This window comes from Macrobrachium nipponense, chromosome 45, assembly GCF_015104395.2.
Source record: "Macrobrachium nipponense isolate FS-2020 chromosome 45, ASM1510439v2, whole genome shotgun sequence".
NCBI classification, from domain to species: domain Eukaryota; kingdom Metazoa; phylum Arthropoda; class Malacostraca; order Decapoda; family Palaemonidae; genus Macrobrachium; species Macrobrachium nipponense.
The window spans coordinates 39,763,443-39,783,666 of record NC_061105.1 but is presented as its reverse complement, the minus strand read 5'-3'; the positions used below and the strand labels follow the sequence as shown (position 1 = coordinate 39,783,666).

The 20,224-nt window shown below is 41.9% G+C and overlaps 1 long non-coding RNA gene across 2 annotated transcripts in view; it reads left to right on the top strand.

Annotated features, from left to right (window-relative positions):
- LOC135214141 (uncharacterized) overlaps positions 1-20,224 on the top strand; it is a 556,803-nt gene that overhangs the window by 392,876 nt on the left and 143,703 nt on the right. The gene's annotated exons all lie outside the window — the stretch shown is intronic.

Genomic DNA, 20,224 nt, shown 5'->3' with positions numbered 1-20,224 from the left:
ATTGGTTGGATAGCAAACTGAAGGAAAGGCAGCAGGAATGAAGGTAAAGTAAAAGGCCAAAAAAGAAGGTACAGCTAGGGGGTTGAAAGGATGCATTACAGGCATTTCTCAAGGACCTTTAGTTGTGCCTATAGAGCAGGTGGGATGCACTGATGAAATTACCTCCCATGGGGTTACACACTTTCTGATATTCTTGATACTGTACAATAATTTTTTACAAAGTAGAGCAACTGTCTACTGTAGTCATCTCCACTGTTATAAATCTAAAGAGCAAGACTGTCCAGCACTTTATAACAACTACAATTTGGACCAGTGGTATACAGTGTCCAAGTACAGAACCAGGTCACATTTTATTGTTATACTGTACCCACTTTAGGGGTAAAGAGCGGAGCGACATGGCAGAGAGCTCAATCATTTTTGTCCTGATGTCCACGTGAGGGGAGGAGGGAGGACTCCAATTCAGTAGTTAGTTGAAAATTATATATAAAAACTATTTTATTATAAAAATGAAGTATTTATGATAAAACAAAGTTTTATGAATACTTACCTGGCAGTTATATATATATTTTAAGTCCCACCCACCTCCCCTCAGGAGACAGGTTGGGCAAGAGATGATCTGAGGAACACAAAACGGGAATGATTCCAAGTACCACCCTGTAAGGGTTGTTAACCACCTAACCGAACACCTACCACTCGGCGGTTGCCGCGAGTTTTGAAAAAATCTGCCGGACCGATAGAGACTATAGCTATATATATATAACTGCCAGGTAAGTATTCATAAAACTTTGTTTTATCATAAATATGTACTTCATTTTTATGAATAGGACTTACCTGGCAGTTATATATATATAGCTGATTCACACATTTGGAGGTGGGTGAAAGACAGCCAACATCGTTGGGAAACAACTAAAAGTCGTAGGTAATCACCTTGATTCCTTACCTGCTAAGGTCGCTGACTTCAAAGGTCCCTGCCTCTTGAGTCGCTTTCCCTTAGGAGCGCCAGCCAGGTGGAGACCTGTTATGCTGAAACAACTCACTTGAGTCTGTCAAATGGGGCGAGACCAACAATGTGACTAGACTTCTGCACTACCTATCTCCCCTTCTATTATCTGCAACCTTACTCAACCCAACCACCTAACCTTGCAGACTAGATATCTTACCTATCTAGCTAGACTGAGGGTGCTGTTCCACCAAGTCAGTTTCCTCAGACAACCATAAAAAACACAAACCCAAGTACAGGCATACCGTACCATAGTTAAGGTTGAGGGGAGGTAGTAACTCCTTTACCCAATAATGAAGACGTAGCTACGTATGGACCCAAAGTGTAACACTTTTCGTAATCAACTCTTACCTCTCTGAGGTAATGAGAAGCGAAGACAGAGTTGCTTCTCCAAAATGTTGAGTCCATTTTTTGCTTAACTGACATGTTCTTCTGATGTGCCAGTGATGTTGAAATGGCTCTCACCTCGTGGGCCTTCACTTTTAAGAGACCAAAGTTCTCCTCCTCACATAAGAGGTGAGCTTCTCTTATCGTCTCCCTCAAGAAGAATGATAACGCATTCTTCGAGAGGGGCCATTGAGGATCCTTAACAGAACACCATAAAGAACTGGATGAACCTCTTAAATTCTTTGTCCGTGATAAATATGCCCTGAGGGCTCTAACTGGGCAGAGGAGTCTCTCCTCCTCTTGGCCCACTAAATTTGTGAGGTTAGGAACCTCAAACGTCCCCGGCCAGGGTTTGGATGGGTTCTCATTCTTAGCGAGGAAGTCGAGCCTTAACGAACATACTGCTCCGTCTTGATTGAAGCCTACCTGCTTCTCTATTGCCTGAATCTCGCTGACCCTTTTTGCTGTGGCAAGAGCCATCAGGAATAGTGTTTTCTTAGTTACGTCTCTAAGGGTCACTCGCGAGATGGGCTCGAACTTCCTGCTGCATAAGAACTTCAAAACCACATCCAAATTCCAAGCCGGTGGCCTTACTGTCTGCTTAGTCGTTTCAAACGACTTTTAAGAGATCCTTCAAGTCTCTATCTTGTGATAAATCTATGCCTCTGTGCCTAAAGACCGCCGAAAGCATACTTCTGTATCCTTTTATGGTGGATACGGCCAGCTTAGAGCCTTGCCTGAGGAACAATAGAAAATCAGCTATCTGGCTCACAGAGGTAGAGGTTGAGGACACTTTGCGTTGCTTACACCTCGATCTAAAGATCTCCCACTTCGATTGGTAGACTCTCTGTGAAGATACCCTCCTCGCTCTGGCGATTGCTCTCGCAGCTTGTGCTGAAAAGCCTCTCGCTCTGACAAGCTTCTCGATAGTCTGAAGGCAGTCAGTTGTAGAGCGAGGGGGTTTTGATGATACCTCTTGAAGTGGGGCTGTTTGAGAAGCTTTGGACTTGGAGGAAGGCTTCTTGGAAAGTCCACTAGCATCTCCACTACCTCTGTGAACCACTCTCTTGCTGCCCAGAATGGAGCTATCAGGGTCATTCTCCCTGTCTTGAGGAGAGCGAATTTCTTGATGACCAGGTTGATAATCTTGAAGGGAAGGAACGCATAAGTGTCCATCCCTGTCCAGTCCATCAAGAAGCCGTCTACTGCTATTGCTTCCCTGTCCATCACTAGGGAGCAGTAGTTGGGGATTCTCTTGTTCTGGTTGGAGGTGAAGAGATCTATTGAAGGCCTCCCCCATAATTTCCACAGTTTTTGGCAAACTTGAAGGTTGAGGGTCCATTCTGTGGGCAGAACTTGCCCCTTTTGTTAAAAGCTCTACGCCATTCTCCTTTGCCCACAGAAGGAGCTCTCTTGCTGTTTCGTACAGGGACAGAGAATGAGTCCCTCCTTGCTTTTTGATGTAAGCCAGGGCCGTGGTGTTGTCTGAATTGACTTCTACTACTCTCCCCGAGACAGAGTCTTTGAAGGCTTTCAGTCCTAACAGAACGGCCATCAACTCTTTCCTGTTGATGTGCCATTCGTTCTGTTCCACTTCCCAAGAGCCTGAGACCTCCCTGCTCCCCAGTGTTGCTCCCCATCCTGACTCTGAAGCGTCTGAGAACAACACTAGGTCTGGGTTCTTCCTGAACAGGGAGATTCCTTCCCCCAACTTCGACGGATCCAGCCACCAACTCAGATGTCTCTTGATCTCCGCTGGAATGGGAAAGGAAAAGGAGTCCTCCTGATTCTTCCTGTCCCAAACTCTTGAAAGGAAGTGTTGCAGAGGTCTGAGATGCAACCTTCCCAGGGAGACAAACTGCTCGAGCGAGGAGAGGGTGCCCAGCAAACTCATCCAATCCCTCGCCAAGCACTTCTCTCTCCCCAGGAATTCCTGGGGTGAGACCCAGCTCCTGGGTCATCAGAAACGTCTTGTGCAAGTCCTCCAGACACCTGCTCTTCGACTGGGACCTTATCAACCAGTCGTCCAGGTATAGGGATACTCTTATCCCCTTTTGATGAAGCCATCCCGCCACGTTTGCCGTTACTTTGGTGAAAACTTGAGGGGCCGTGCTGAGGCCGAAACAAAGGGCTTTGAACTGGAAGCACCTGTTCTGGACTACAAATCTTAGGAACTTCCTTGAAGTCGGGTGGATGGGGATATGAAAGTAAGCGTCCTGCAAGTCCAGAGACACCATCCAGTCCCCTGGACGGACTGCTGCCAGCACAGACTGAGTCGTCTCCATGGTAAACTTGGTCTTTTCTACAAAGACGTTCAGTGCGCTGACATCTAGAACGGGTCTCCATCCACCCGAGACCTTGGGCACTAGAAACAGGGGATTGTAGAACCCTGGGGATTCTAGTTCCAGTACAGGTTCTATCGCTCCCTTTTCCAGCATCTGGTCTACTAGATCTAGGAGTGCCCCTTGTGTCACAGCGTTCGAGTATTGAGCCACTAAGGCTCTTGGTGTTCTTGAAAGTGGCGGCTTTCTCATGAGAGGGATCTTGTACCCCTCCCTGATGACTGAGAGGGACCAGGCGTCCGCCCCTCTTTCCTTCCAGGCCTGCCAAAAGTGTGACAGCCTTGCTCCTACTGCTGTCTGGATATCTTGTGTCTCATTTCCTAGCGCGGGCTCTGAACGTCCTCCTGTTCGCTCTACTGCCCGTCTCCTGTCTTCTTCCTCTGAAGTCCGTCCTAGTTGGAGCTCTACCTCGAAAGGACTGCAGAACCTTTTTCTCCTCTTTCTTCGAAGATGACGGATTCCCCGGTAGACCCTTCCTTGCGGAGCGCGTCAGAAGATCTTGCGTAGCTTTCTGCATCAGAGAATGGGTAATGTCCCTGACCAGGGACTGAGGAAAAAGATTTTCCGAGAGAGGGACGTATAGGAGTTCTGCCTTCTGTACAACCGTAACCGCTTTGGTTGTGAAGGAGCATAACAGAGCCCTTTTCTTCAGAACCCCCGCAGTAAACAGGGAAGCCATCTCATTTGCTTCATCTCTTAGCGCCTTATCCATACAGGCCATAATACTGGTTAGGTCTTCCATTCCTGTGGCTTGTATGGGTTCTGCTTTCCTGGCCAGAGCACCAAGAGCCCAGTCTAAGAAGCTGAACACCTCGAAAAAACCTAAAGATTCCTTTGATGAGGTGGTCTAGCTCTGTCATGGACCACATCACTTTAGCAGAATTGAGGGCATGTCTCCTAGAAGAGTCTACTATGCCGGAGAAGTCCCCCTGGGAGGAGGCAGGTACTCCCAGGCCAAGAGCTTCTCCAGTCTCATACCACATGCCCGCCTTAGAGGCAAGCTTAGCTGGAGGAAACGAGAAGGTGGACTTCACTGCCTGCCTACGTTCTTTAAGCCAGTCATTGATCCTTACTAGAGCCTTCTTTGCCGAAATCAACAGTTTCATCTTGATGAAGGCTGACTGCTTCTTTGATTTCTTCCTGATGAACTGCGTCTGAGGAGAACGAGGAGCAGCCGGTTTAAACTCCTCTCCATACAGCTCAAGGAGGGAGCGAGAGAGAACCTTATAGTCCACAGCCGCATTAGCAGGTTTATCTTCGTCCTCCGATATATCCTCTAAATCAAGAATTCCTTCCAACTCCTTAGTCTCCCTTTGAGTTGAAGGAACTAAGTCGGAGGTCTCTTGTTCATCCAAATTATGTTCCATCCCGTGTGCACAAGTATCACTCTCTTCCTGCTGCACACCTGCGTCAGGGGAGTAACGCCGATCGCCGGATGCATCCTGGCGTCGAGAACTGGATGCGTCCTGATGTCGGGAGACGAATGCGTCCTGGCGCCGAGAGATGGGTAAGTCCTGGAGTCGAGCACTTGATGCGTCCTTGTATCGAGCGCTGGATGTGTCCTGATGTCGGGAGCTGGATGCGTCCTTACGTCGAGTGTTGGATGCGTCCTGCTGTAGGAAGCTGGATGCGTCCTTGCATTGAGAGCTGAATGCATCCTGACGTCGAGGGCTGGATGTGTCCTGATGTCGAGAGCTGGATGCGTCCTGACATCGAGAGCTGGATGCGTCCTGACGTAAAGAGTTGGATGCGTCCTGACCGCGAGAGCTGTATTCGTCCTGTCGTCGAGTGCTGGAACCGTCTTGTTGAGTGCTGGTCTGTCGGGAACGAGAGTTGATGTCTTCACGGCGTGGAGAACTGAAGGCGTCGTCGTGTCGAGCAAAGGAATCATTATATCGGCGAGAGGAAGAGAATTCCTTTCGTCTAGAGGATGGAGAGGCGAGGCGACGAGAGCTTGATGTATCGCGGCGCCGAGAGTTGGGAGAAGAACCCTGAATGGTGCCAGGAACTTCGCGGTGCCGAGAGAGGGGTGGTTCCCTGGGCGAAGAGTGACGTATCTCCCTCTCATCGCGAGAACGGTGCTGTCTGTAGTCCCGAAAGGGAGAGGAACTCCGTTCCTTCTTACCAACTGAAGAAACCTCTGCAGGAGTTTCTTTCCTTGACCTCTTCACTGCTAAATTGTCGTCCTTACGTCTGCCCAACTGGGGGGGGGCACCTAAAAGCTTGCACTAGCGAAACCAGTTGGTCTTGCATGACGGTCATGAAAGATTTCGCAACCGCTGCTGGGTCTTGCGGTTCGGAAGGAGAAGGCTGCCGAGCCATGCTGGTAGCAGGAGAAGGATCTCTTGAGAGTTCTCCGTAACCTGAAGGAAGAGGAGATCTCTCCTCCCTCCATGCGTCCTGCGGAGAATCGTCCGCTCTAGGTTTTGACCTTTTCGCTGGAGAGGCGTTCCAATCGTCGTCGGAAGGAAAAGGTTCCAGGCTACTCCATCTACTCGAAAGGGGAGAGCGAGTACGGGTCTGGTCAGCTTGCTGCATCCACCTTCTCTTGGTCAGCCTCGACTCCTCATACTGCCATCTGCGTCTTGGAGATGGGCTCGGAGAAGACACTACCACGTCCGACACGCCTTTTCCGTGGCGGTCATAAGCAGCCTGGGAAAAAGCAACAGGACTGCTTGAGGTGACGGCTGACCGAGAATACGTTCCTCTCACCCCCTTGAGGTCGTCGACGTACCTTCTCCCTTGGTCCTGGGAGCTTGGTAGAGGTCTAGACCTAGAGGCATGACAGGATCGATCAGTCGCCACCTCCACTGCACTTTCACAAGCACTATCACTAATTTCACCTGCACTCTTACCTTCCTTCAAGGCTGCAAGTTGGTCCTTAAGGTCCTTCATCTCAGCCGCCATCCTGACGTACTGAGGGTCATCCAAAGTAGCTACAGGTCCTGTAGAAGGAGCAGGAGCTACTACCTCAGGAGCAGGTTCTACTTCTAAAGGGGTTGAGGGATTATAAGAAAGGTCTAGACTAACATCACTCACAGACCTAGATTTAGATTTAGAAGCCCTCCTTACTTTATCTAATTCTAATCTACGCACATAGCGTTTCATCTCCATCCATTTCTTTTCATCCAAAACCTCGCATTCTTTACACCTTTTATCTAGAGCACACTCAAAACCCCTGCACCCCAAAACAGTGTGAGGGTCCACCGAAGCTTTCGGCAACCTCACCTTGCATTCCTCATTCACACACACTCGAAAATGTTTCTGAGACATCCTAACCAAAGAACAATAAAAAGAATAAGCCACAAAAGCGATTGCCAATCCACAGAATACGTCACCAATTATCAGTCGAAATACAGCGACACAGGGAAGCGAGCGAAAAAACCCGACGGCGGACTAGCAACGATGTTGTCAGTCCAACCGGCAGAGATGATCTGAGGAACAGAAAACGGGAATGATTCCAAGTACCACCCTGTAAGGGTTGTTAACCACCTAACCGAACACCTACCACTCGGCGGTTGCCGCGAGTTTTGAAAAAATCTGCCGGACCGATAGAGACTATAGCTATATATATATAACTGCCAGGTAAGTCCTATTCATAAAAGTGTAATTTTTATACAGGTATCTTACCAAATAATTGCAAGCTGAATTCACATTGACAGGAAGTGGGATACATGGACAAGTTTCACCTCAAAACATTAACACTAAGAAAGTAATGACTTTGATAGCACAATGTTGCCAGGATTGGTACAATGCTTGTTGTTTCCTTAGTTGGTGAGAGAGCCACTGCAGTTGGGTACTGCCTCTGGCCAGTGCTCATCTTAACCTGTAGTGGCGTGGTGGTGTTGCCTTCTACTTTAATGGGGGATTTTGCGGTGAAGGAGGTACTCCGATGGCTAGCAAAGTTAAAAGGTGCCCTTGCCCTTGGCACAGACCAGAATAAAATAGTACAAATACACACACACACACACACACACACATATATATATATATATATATATATATATCTATATATATATATATATTTTTTAATATATATATATATATATATATATATATATATTATATATATATAAATTTCTAATTTTGAAGATTGTGCATTTCTGTGATAATGCCGGTGCATCAAATAATAAATGGGATAAGGGATTCAAAGTAAGAAGCTTGATTTCGAAGGTTTAGAAATCATTGACTCAAAATGCAGCATTTTAGGAATGCATTATTAGTGTTGATGAAATCATGGGCATAACTAACTTAAACAATTTATCCGGGTGAAAACTATAAGGTTTGGATATAAACTTTTGGCGCTTTGTGGGACCTTGGGTTACTGTTCTAATTTTGATCTTTACCGAGGTAAGAATCCCCAACAAGAACAGAATGATGCTTTAGCACTGGGTTCAAAAGTTGTTTTGAAAATGCTTGATACTGTAGCTGATCCAGAATCTCATACTGTCTTTTTTTATAATTATTTTACTGAATATGAATTATTAGTCCACCTATGAAGTACTAGGTTTCAAGCATTGTGAAATTCGTTTGAAGAACTGTAAATTGAAATCAGCTCATGGGATGAAAAAAAGAATCAAGAGGCTCACATGACTACAGGTTTGACACCAGTGAAGATATAGTACTGATGGTAAAATGGCTAGATAACAAATGTGAATGTTGGAACTAATTACGAATCTAGAATGCCTTGTAAAGGTACAGCGTTGGGTGAAATCATCAAAGTCAAAAGGAACGCTCCTCAACCAAATGCAATTTTCAACTATAACAAATGCATGGGTATTGTTGGTTGGTAGGGAAATATTCTGTTTCTATTCGAGGCATTGGTGCACCAAGGACATGGTAACATACAGCTGAGTTTATTAGATTTCAAAAGGGCAATTTCTATAACTCACTTGAGGTTGCTTGCATGGAAGGCTTAGTAGGAAGACCATGTGGTACTTTACACTCATATACAAGTTTTACTGATGTTCGGTATGATGGTAAGTAAACGTCCCAGTTGTGTCATCTTGGTCATTCTAGTAATCAACACAACGTCATATGAATCTATTATCGTTATTGCTATTCTTAATCAGGGTCATTTAACAACACCACAGCTATTACAAAGTACGAGGTAATAAATGGTAGAACGACACCTATTTCTGAGAGGATGTTTAACATTAAATCTCACATATATATACATTTAACGGGCATTCGAAATTGGCGAACATATAGACCAGGTGACGTTTCTTTCCCATAACCCACCTTTGGATATCTACTCCTAAAATAGCCCTTAGTGCTTACTGACTCATATAACATGCCATCTTCCAAGAGCCGTAATTATATGATTTCTATCTAGGACAGGATCCTAAACTAACGATCCACCGGATCCAGGGGCGTCTGTTTCTGGATCTCATTCGGTTCGAGGCTAGAGGACATCCCGGCTTCATTAACATGACATTATGAGAACGTTAATTGTCATTCCTTTACTGCTGCGGGAGAAGCAGCCTGTTCCAGTCCACTTCCCAAGAGAGAGGAGAGAGAGAGAGACGAGAGAGAGAGAGAGAGAGAGAGAGAGAGAGAGAGGAGAGAGAGAGAGAGAGAGATATCCAAGCATCTACGTGGATATCTGCAGGTAGAAACTGTTTGTTTTCAATAATTATTTATGAAATTTTCGTGCCCTCCTTTTTCCGTTTTCTAAGGAAGAACCAGGGAAAGGGAAAACATATACATACACGCACACACACACACACACACACACACACACATATATATATATATACATGTATATGCATGTATGTATTATTTGTTCACCCAAGAATACCAGGAAGCCAAAAAAGGAAGTAGGAATAGAAAGAAAGAAGGAAGTGAAAACTCGAGAGAAGGGCGAATCCTCAGCCACACAAAGAATGAGGATGTTTTGCAACCACTTGAGCGTCGCATTGAAACTCCAAAGAGACACTGAAACTGGAAAACGTCTCCTGGGATATCATCGCCTTTGCTCCTCAGAGCAACGTTTACATCAGCGGAGCAGAGGGATTGATTTTAATCGCCAAAATGTTCAGATTATTCAACGGTAAAAGATATTAAAAACTAAATGGCTCGTCATTATGTCATGACGCAGACTTGACTGCACTAATTTTCAAAATCTTTCTGCGAAGAATCTATTTATTTTGGATTTATATATAAAATTTATTTACTCGGGAACTGTTCGTGTGTTCGTTGAGTTGGCTGAGAGAGAGAGAGAGAGAGAGAATGTTGACTTTGAGATATGACCGATAATTCACCATGTTCTAGAAATATATAGTTTTTTATGTCATCTAACTCTTGGGATGAATGCGATGTCAATACACACACATTCTCTCTCTCTCTCTTTCTTATATACATAAAGAAAACGTTAGTGCTTGAATTTATATGAAACATCTCCCCAAGTTTTTAAGAATAATCACATATTTATGGACAATATTTCGATATGACAAACCTGAGCCTCAGGAATTCAGGCAAATCATATTTTTTTGTAACGAACTGTGTAATAAAGAAAGGAAGGGAAAAATATCTGTATACCTCCTTGTTTTTCCTACCGTGAATACGACGCAATCTGCAACCTGCGACAAACACGGTTGGGCGGAGCGGCATTCAGCTGGCTTGTGTAGGGTCCGTGTGCCGTGGCTCTCTCACGGCTACTGCCCACCAGGCACCCCACTGTAAATGGGAGCCAGTATCTTCTAAAGTCAAGATAAATTTAAGTATGAAACAAAACATTTAAAAATAGTAGGAATCGAAATAAGAAGCGAATAAGTACCAAATATGTGTTGACAGGAGCCGTGCTCTTCGATCATTTTCGCAAAATTAGACCGAATAGCTGATAAAATGGGGCTCTCTTCTGTACTACGCTTTCTCAGTTAATCCCCTTAAAAGAGATTCGAAAGAAAATCTTATCGGAGAACTATTATACCTTCCACATCGACGAATTTTCCAGACCAAAGACCATCAATAAAAGAAGTGAGAAATGGCGAGAGGAAACAATTCTAACGTAGCCAAAGACTCGGTTCATATTTTACAAAAGTGTTCGGAAAGAACGGTTCCTGTCAACATACTCGTGCAAGAAAGAGTTTCCTCTTATAAAGACTTCGCATCCGAGGAATAACAACTATAATAAAAAGATTTTAACAGCTATTCCTTCGAAAAAAGAGTTAAACAGAATATAACAATTCACGTCAAATAAAGTGCTTTTTTACATTCAAATCAACGAATCATTTGAATGAATAATGACAGAACAAACGAAATAAAAATCATTTCCACGCAAAGAAGGTCGTTGTATACTCAAGAAAAATGTTAATTTCAGAAAGTGCTTAGCTAATTCATTGAAAAATTATATTTTCACTGATTTACCTTAAATCTTGGTTTCTATAAAAATCCTGTTTTAAGTAAATTGAACAAAAATCTTAGCCGTGCCTTTCCCATCCACAGGGACTTAAAGTTCAGACCAGACCATCTTTCCAAAATGCACTTTTCTCTTGATCCCAAAGGACACTGACCATCAGACCACCTGTGCCATCAATGAATATGACCCCACTCAGCTCCCAAGATGAGTCATTGGAATTACCTTCAAACATTTACTCCCAATTCCTAACTGAAGCAAACGTTAAAATGTCTCTCTTTGAAGAAATATCTTGGAATAAGAGAACTTTTGCGAGGACTCCCGTGGTCGTTAACCGTAATTTCATCGATGATAAATATCGGAATAGCCATTCCTTTGGCTTAATGAGGTTTCATCGGAGGAATTGAGGGTACTTCGGGATGAAATGGGGTATTTGGAGGCATAAAAGGTATTTGGGCGCAGTGATTCAAACAGTCGTTAAGGCAGGCATTGAAAGGCGAAGATACAAGGATTATGCGCATTATGACATCAAAGAGATATTGAAAGTGGATATTAGTGGAAGTAACAGGAATACAGTTATTTTAGTATGCAAGTGTATAATGAATGAACGTCTCCGAAGACGGGAAAATCTTGCCGATCTGAAGGCAATACTTCGTCTAATTGTTTGTCCAGCTATCTTGAAAATTTCCTCTTCATCCTGAATTCCATACAAACATACATATCAACAACCATTAACCCCGTAGTTTAGAAACCGAGAAAACACTAGATACGCGTAGAATGAAGCATGTTTACATGCGTATCTACAAAAATGCAGAGAGCTGCTTATGAAAACTTTATTAAACAATTTTGGACAACTCCTTGAAAACCTTATTAACAAGTTCCATAAGCAGCGTAAAACTCCGTCATAGGCGTCACTTTAATATTTCACTGTCCAGTATCCAATTCACCAGACGTGGAGGATTCACAGTCGTAGCTGAGGAAATTATCGTCAGACAATTGTGGAATCAGCGATTCCAGGGACACTGAACACCTGCTTTCCAGGGACAACAGCTGACGACGGTCCCACGTATCCATTAGGATGTCAGGAATGAAATTGTATTTTTTATTTACATTAAAAGGCGACAAGGATATACGGGCCTAAATTGGCCTTGATATCGTATTACTGTTGATGCAAAATCTTTTTCTTATATAATATCATATTCAGTAGGAACAGAAACTCAAATGAAGAGTATCTATTGTTCTCAAATAAAAAAGAACCTGAAATACAGTCCCATTTACAGTTCACAGTTCATAGAAATTCCCTACTGAATTATCGTTAGAAGAATAGCAATCATTGCGTCATTACAGGTTTCCGATTCTCTCTCTCTCTCTCTCTCTCTCAGGTGATGAGGAAATGTAGTGCATTTCTCGTATGCATGCGCACGCCTGTGTATTGAAAAAATCTCTTGTGGCCTTGATACTCAGATATAATCACCAATTATGTATATATTTGTGTGTGCGTGCGTGTGTGTGTGTGGTGTGGGGTGGGGGGGGGGGGGGGGGGGGTTGTCGACATTATTTTGCCGCAGTTTCCGTGTAGGATCTGAATATACGAAATGTCCTGAATTAAACCTCACGAACTGACTCGTCCGAATATCAAGGTTCAAACGTTCTTTAATGAAAGTCAGCAGCATAAATGATCTTAGAATTATTTCCAACCGGTGGCTGGAATCAAACTCACTTGGAAAAATATTATATTAGCGTTTGACAGCTTTATTAAATGTAATATTTTCTGTGCCATTTACGTGACAGGTAGTTTTTGATCCTGGAGTTCTGGACAAGAGTATTCTGATTATGTTTAAATGTTTCTTGGTCGCAACTGGAGATATGAATTTCTGGAATTCTACGTTGAAAGAGAGAGAGAGAGAGAGAGAGAGAGAGAGAGAGAGAGAGAGAGAGAGAGAGAGAGAGAGAGAGAGAGAGTGTGAATTACCTTGCCGAGTCCCCTCCGTTTTGAGGACGCAGTTAATGTCCCTTACTTAAAAGAATAAATGATTCCTTAAGACCGCAGTGTTCGTCTGTTTACTAAAGTTAAATAGATACTCATTATATTTGTCACAAATCATTCATTAAAACTGACACCATTACCTTAAACGACGGCACATCTTATGAATTTACAATATCACAACTTTATCAAACTTACTGTATATTTTTTATTCCATTTCAACGCTAATTGCTTATCATTCAGACGTTCGTCAACGAAAAAAACGCCTCTTAAGACAATTTCATTCTCTGCCCCACCATAACCCGGATGTTTAATTTCAAGACGCCATTTAAATTCTCTTTAGGAACCCGTGCCTCCATCTATTGCCTGAAGGAGCCAAACGTGACACTGATATTAAGGAACACTGCCGAGTCTCAGCCATTCCCATATTCCTAGTAAGCTACGTGACTATGACGTCATTACCGTGAGAAAGTAAAAAGAAAACTAAGAAAATAGAAGAAAAAAAGGAATGAAGAAAGAAAGTTTGTTTACTCTTAGCGTTTCTGACCAGAGAAAGATTTGGGAGTTTTCTCAATGTAAATACATACACAAACACACACACATACACACATACACAACACACATCTACGTGCATGCTTTAAAAAACACAGTAGATGCTTCATTAAATAAGCGAATGACACAGGCAAATGATAAGCAGTAATCCAAGAGCTTTCGTCTTTACTAAAATATCGCCTAGGAACTTTACAATGGATTTCTGCCTGTCATTTTCCTGTGGTATACATACACACATATATATTAGAAGGATATCTAGAAATTCAAAACGCTAAAAACACTGTTCAGCATTTCCCAATCAGGAAAGAAATCCCGTGAAAGTGGAACGTGAGCGTCATGCCTCACTCACCAAACGCTGTTAGTATTCTGATCTAAGGGACGTGAATGCAAATGAGGGTAGAGATAGTTAATTCAATTCCCCTCAGTGTTATGTTATCGGAGCAACCGTTCGCTTAATATTCAATTAGAGCTGACATCACAAGAAGAAGAAGAGAGAGAGATGAGACGAGAGAGAGAAGAGAGAGAGAGAGAGAGAGAGAGAGAGAGAGATTGTACCCGAATAACACTCACTAAGAATTTTCAATTACATCTTGATAACCCAAGTAGAGAAGGATGAACTGAGAGCATTGGTTAAGAAGATACATTGCTATGATAAGAAAGCTACAAAAGTGACCAAACAATTCCGTAATACATTAAGGAAGAAGACCTCAAGAGCTAAAGATAATCAATAACAATGAAATATTTGACTTATTGGTTCTGGTTGAGAGACAATGATAAGAAAGGCTTACTAAATCCATGTTCCCTCGTCATTTGATAACAATGTAGTTTTTGGTGGGCACAGTTTTCCTTGCTGAAAACGATGATAATGGTTGCAGGTCCACAATAATATAGCATGTGAGAGTTGGTGGTCTTTAATAAATATTAATAGCTTTCGAACCTTGTGCAAATAGACATAATATTCTGAAGCAAGTAAAAAATGCGCAAAAGTTTCTTCGGCGCAAAACCTCGGCGCGATCGTATTTCTGTACATCATATAATGCTGTATGAGCCGCGGCCCATGTAACTTTCAGCTATGTCCGGTTGTGATCTGTCCTATATAGTTGCCAATCGCACATCAAAGTTAACTTTAACCTTTAACCCAAAAAAAAAAAATACTACTTGGGCTAAAGGGTTGCAATATGGTATGTTTGATGATTGGAGGGTGGATGATCAACATCCAATTTGCAGCCCTCTAGCCTTAGTAGTTAAGATCTGAGGGCGGACAGAAAAAGTGCGGACGGACAGACAAAGCCATCCCAATAGTTTTCTTGTACTAAAATGGTTCCATAGCCTTGCTGTGGCGGGAATGAAAGATCGCGGACGTTGGAAAGTGACAACTTGACACGTCGACAGAATGTGGATGTTCACACCGTGAAACGAGTAGCACGAACTATCTAAAGATTTATTAGTGCCGTATGCGGTAATGGGAGGTTCCTTTTGAAATAGGAACGAACGATGCCGAACATCCCATTCTGATGCTAGCCTAGATCCTGCTCCAGTGTTGGGATATACGGAAATGAAAGTGTTAGCCTACTTCTTCCTGATAAAAGATATCCCAAGAATCTGTCGGTATCCAAGCAAGAGATGAACATACTAACAATGGTAAAACTAAGGACGCTTCTGTGAGCAGAGGAAGCATTGTTAACTTTCCTCTCTATTTCTTCTCCAAATCAAAGAAGTTGCAAGGAGAGGCAAGGGCAGGAAAATGGTTAAATTCTGGAGTGGGAGAAGAACGAATTAGGCCGAATAAGATTGAGGTTAATGCAAGAAAAATGAGACCAACCCTCCCTCGACCTCATTCCGCGTGAAAAATGGTTCCTCTCTGTCAGTCTACCGGGCGAAGTTAAGCCAACATATTAAGACGTTTTCCATTGCAAACGTTTGCCGTGCGATATCGCTCTGGGCAATCTTGGCCTTCAGTGAATATTGCAGAATGTCATAAATGTTGCAAGCTGTGTTGGGAAATTCTTGCAAAGAGGAAAAATATTAACACTGAAACGTTCTAAATGGACGTGTTTTTATTTGTGCTTCTTGGGGGTTATCTCAAATTTCATAAATGTTGCATCACGAGGATTTAAAATTCGATAGAGGAATCGATGCCAGTTTGCCATATATTATAACCAAATCGATACATCAGATTCACGGCGTCATACAATTCCTTTAGCTGCTTGAAATTATTCGATACAAATTGGAACATTCCGATATGTTTCTACAAGAAATAGACATTCCATATACTTATGTTTCGGAATATTCCCTTTCAACTGCCGTTTGCGTAAATGTCTTTGGAATCAAAGTATAATCCGACTTTAACTGCAGGTCAGAGAGAGAGAGAGAGAGAGAGAGAGAGAGAGAGAGAGAGAGAGAGAGAGAGAGATCAATTAATGCCCTTCTGGGAAGTAAGGTATTTTGGGGGTCTTTCACAACTGAGAAATAAAGTTTCTGCAGGTAATAATCCTACTTCTATGGTGAGTAGTGGGGAGAGGGTAGGGAATGAAAAGGCAGGAGGAGGAGGACGACGACGACGACTTTACCGTAAATGATGATAAATAAAATTGAAGTGAAAATAAACTTTCCTCGCTCGGGTAAAGTTCTCGCAGTGAAGGCATCGTCTCCTCAATCAGCGTCCGGGAATGCATTCTATCTGTAGGAAAGTCTACCCAAACAGGATTAACACGTATTCTATTAATCCTGTACCAACAAGTCCTATACGTTTTTTTATGAAGTTTTCCGCGGTAACACTCGTGACGTGATTTTTTTTTTTTTTTAATTAAACACTCACAATTAGAAGTGGGTCTCCCGTGATCGTTCTCCAGTTCTGCTAATTGTAAACTAGATTTTCCCGGTTTGTTGAAATGTTAATTTTCCCTATATTTTTCTCTTCATTGTAAATGGACTTTATTTTTGCTTCCTTTTCTCTCTTTCTATAGAGCTTCAGCTAAAAAACCCTTATCGACAGAATAAATTTCCCAAAGGGAGATTAGCCGCCGAAAGTGACGAGCACAGGAAATGGATTAATAAAACTACTAACTTCGGCGCAATTGAATTTTCTGTACAGCGTAAAATGTCATATGAACCCCGGCCCATGAAACTTTCTCCCCCGGCCCGGTGGTGGCCTGTTCTATTAAGATGCCAGACGTACGATCATGGTTAACTTTAACCTTAAATAAAATAAAAATTACAGAGGTTAGAGGGCTGCAATTTGGTATGTTTGACGAATGGAGGGTAGATGATCTACTTATTAAAAAAGACCCCCCCCCCCACCTCCCTCTCTCTCTCTCTCTCTCTCTCTCTCTCTTAGTGTGCTTAAAATAAGTCCAAAGAACAGAAGTTTGCTTCATGAAGGATTTACAAAACAGCTTAAGAAGAGTAAAAAAAATAATAAAAATTAGGAAAAACAGAGCAAGAGAAAAACTAATTTAACTTCGGTTCCGAAGCGCTATTTGTCCCCCCAGGCAACTAACCAGAAGCGAGAGAGAGAGAGAGAGAGAGAGAGAGAGAGAGAGAGAGAGAGAGAGAGAGAGAGAGAGGGACGTTGAGGGACTGGTCAACTATGTCGCATCCACTCAGTCAGTCGACTTCACAGGGACCAAAATCTCTTCTATGTTTGTCTGTTCTTTGTCTGTCTGTCTGTCATGGCGATGCACCTAAGTAGGCTCAGGATTAATGCCATATGAAGATATGCCTCAAACGTTTCTGTTTAGTCATGTGTGATACAGGTAAATAGACAGAAAAACAGATAGATCGCACAAGCAACAGAAAACGTTGGCTTTGTTGAACGAATTTTCTGTACAAACTGTTATTATTCCGTATTTAACGAGGCCATCAACAAATAAATGAATAAATAAATAAGTACATAAAGATAAACAACTAATCCAATAAACAAATATCAATTGGACATGAATCGTTATTTGCACCAGCTCAATCGACGGAATTTTCACTTTAGCATTTTTATGGAAGTGGTGAAATCGACCAGACATATATATATATATATATTATATATATATATATATATATATATATATATATATATATATATATATATATATATATATATATATATATATATATATACATATACATATCTATATATAAGATCATATGCGTTGATATATAAATACGTCGACATGGAGCGTTTTCGCTGAAATAACATTTTCCCAAAAAAGACACTCCTGATGCATCATTAAGAATGCCTTCGCTTACGAAGTTCTAATCTATTTCAATTTGAAGACATTTGTTTTAATCTGCAAAGCTTCTCATTTTGAGCGAGACGCAACAAAGAATCCCAGAGGAAGGAAAACAGGTCGTTGCAGCCCCTGACACATGTCCCTGGGAATTAGGTCACTGGCAGAAGAGAGATGTCATTTGTCTCATTAAAGCGAGAACTTTTATTTTTTTCCCAGAGGAAGCAATTTCGCTCCTTCCTTCCTGACTCTTTCTAACGAAAGTCTTGCAAAGACGTTTCATGTCGTCTCTTTGGGTTTTTCTAAGCGCACAAGATGAGGAAATACATTTTAAATGAAGCTCACGCGGCCATAACACCTTAGTGCCCCTAAATTGTTTGATAAACTAAAGTAGACTTTTATTTCTCTTTTATTTACCAAGAGTAAGACTGGAGTAAACCAAATCCTCAGATTCTGTGTCAAGTCAGAGCTAGATACGCATTGGAAGAAACCGTTTCTTTCATAGGATTCATCTCTTTTCAATAATTGCTGACTGTTTTTTTTTTATTTCTTTGTTATTTTTAACACTGATATATATTTTTTTTAACTGAAAGGTGTTTCCGTTACACAATGATGAATGGAATTTAAGTAACCACCGAGAGCAGTTGGAGGTCTATGTATAGAAAAAGTCAAGGTAAAATATATATATAACTTCAGTCTATCTGTCTGTATGCCTGGGTAAGCCCTTCTGAAATCTAACCATGGCAACCAACGTATCAGTAAGGAAACAAATCCTCACACGTATCAATTTAAACTTGTTGGAGAACAGAAACAAAATCTTAACTCTCATAAAAAAAAAAAAAAAAAAAGCGACCGACTAATTGGAGTGGTTAGGTCTACCGATCCGACCGTAAGTGGAATTATTTGGACCGAACAATTCAGTAATTTAACTGCCACAACTTCACTTTTGTTTTCACTGGGGATGCTGTAGTGATTATATATATGTGTGTATGTATATTGGTGTATATATACTCATATATGTATATACATACTTGTATGTATACATATGTGTGTGTGTACTACACCTATGTCTGTGTCTGTGTGTGTTCGTTTGCAAAGAGAAGAAAAAAAGTTAACAAAGAAAACGCCTCAGAAGATTCTTCCTGACTCGGAGATATTAAGAAAACGAACAGAGAAGCTGATGATAATTGAGAGAGAGAGAGAGAGAGAGAGAGAGAGAGAGAGGTTTTCAACTAAGACGAGAGGAGATTTTTCTATATCTTTCCCGTGTCCATATTTCCCGAGTTATCATAGCCATATGAAGTCTCAGGTGAATCCCTCCCTAAAGATCTGGTAATTCAATGTTGAGAACCACCACAGCTGACACAAACAGACCATCCGTCTCAAGTACGACCTCCACAGGCTTGACACCTGAATAGATGCCGGTCAGTCATTTATAATTCACAAAAATTTCTTATTTTATGGATATATAATATGAAGGTTATTTTAATGTCTCACCGTAGGTCTCTTACAGTTCATTCTGGAAATTGTCCAAGCATGTTTTTTTTATCAATATTTATTGTTGAGTTAAATATAAGATTTAGGCCAAAGACCAAGCACTGGGACCTATGAGGTCATTCAACACTGAAATGGAAACTGACAGTACAAAAGGTTTGAAAAGTGTAACAGGAGGAAAACCTCAAAGCAGTTACACTATGAATCAAGTGTTAGGAGAGGGTGGAAAGTAAGATGAAGAAAGAAAATATGAACGGAGGTACAGTAGAAGGAACGAAAGTGGTTGCAGCTAGGGGCCGAAGGCACACTGCAAAGAACCTAAGTAATGCCTACAGTGCACCGCACGAAGTCCACTGACGGCAGTACCTCCTTACGGGGATCAATATTTATTGTATTCATCGTGAGCAATGGAATTACAAAGTAAATCTAGGATCCATACGTTCTAGAGAGAGAGAGAGAGAGAGAGAATTGTAAGTGCTACAAATGAGTCCTCTTCAAGGCCGACAGAATATTTGAGAGCTCATTTGCAATTTAACAAACGAAAACTCAATCCTACGCAGACCTACGAAGTCTGGAATGTTATCTATAGACTTATCCCCCTTTTCTTCCAAAAGTAAACTTTCTTCAGCATTGGACTCTACATGACTGACCTATGTTGTTAGTTATTTATTCTAATATTACTGAATTTTCCTTAACTATTGGTTTATGGTTATATTTCTCCACTTTAATCCCATTTTCATTAAATTACTATTTATTGTTACATGAAGGTGTACGTCGTTTTTAGTTTTCTGTAAAAGAAATGAGATGGCTTTGTCTGTCCGCCCTCAGATCTTAACACCTACTGAGGCTCGAGGGCTGCAAATTGGTATGTTAATCATCCACCCTCCA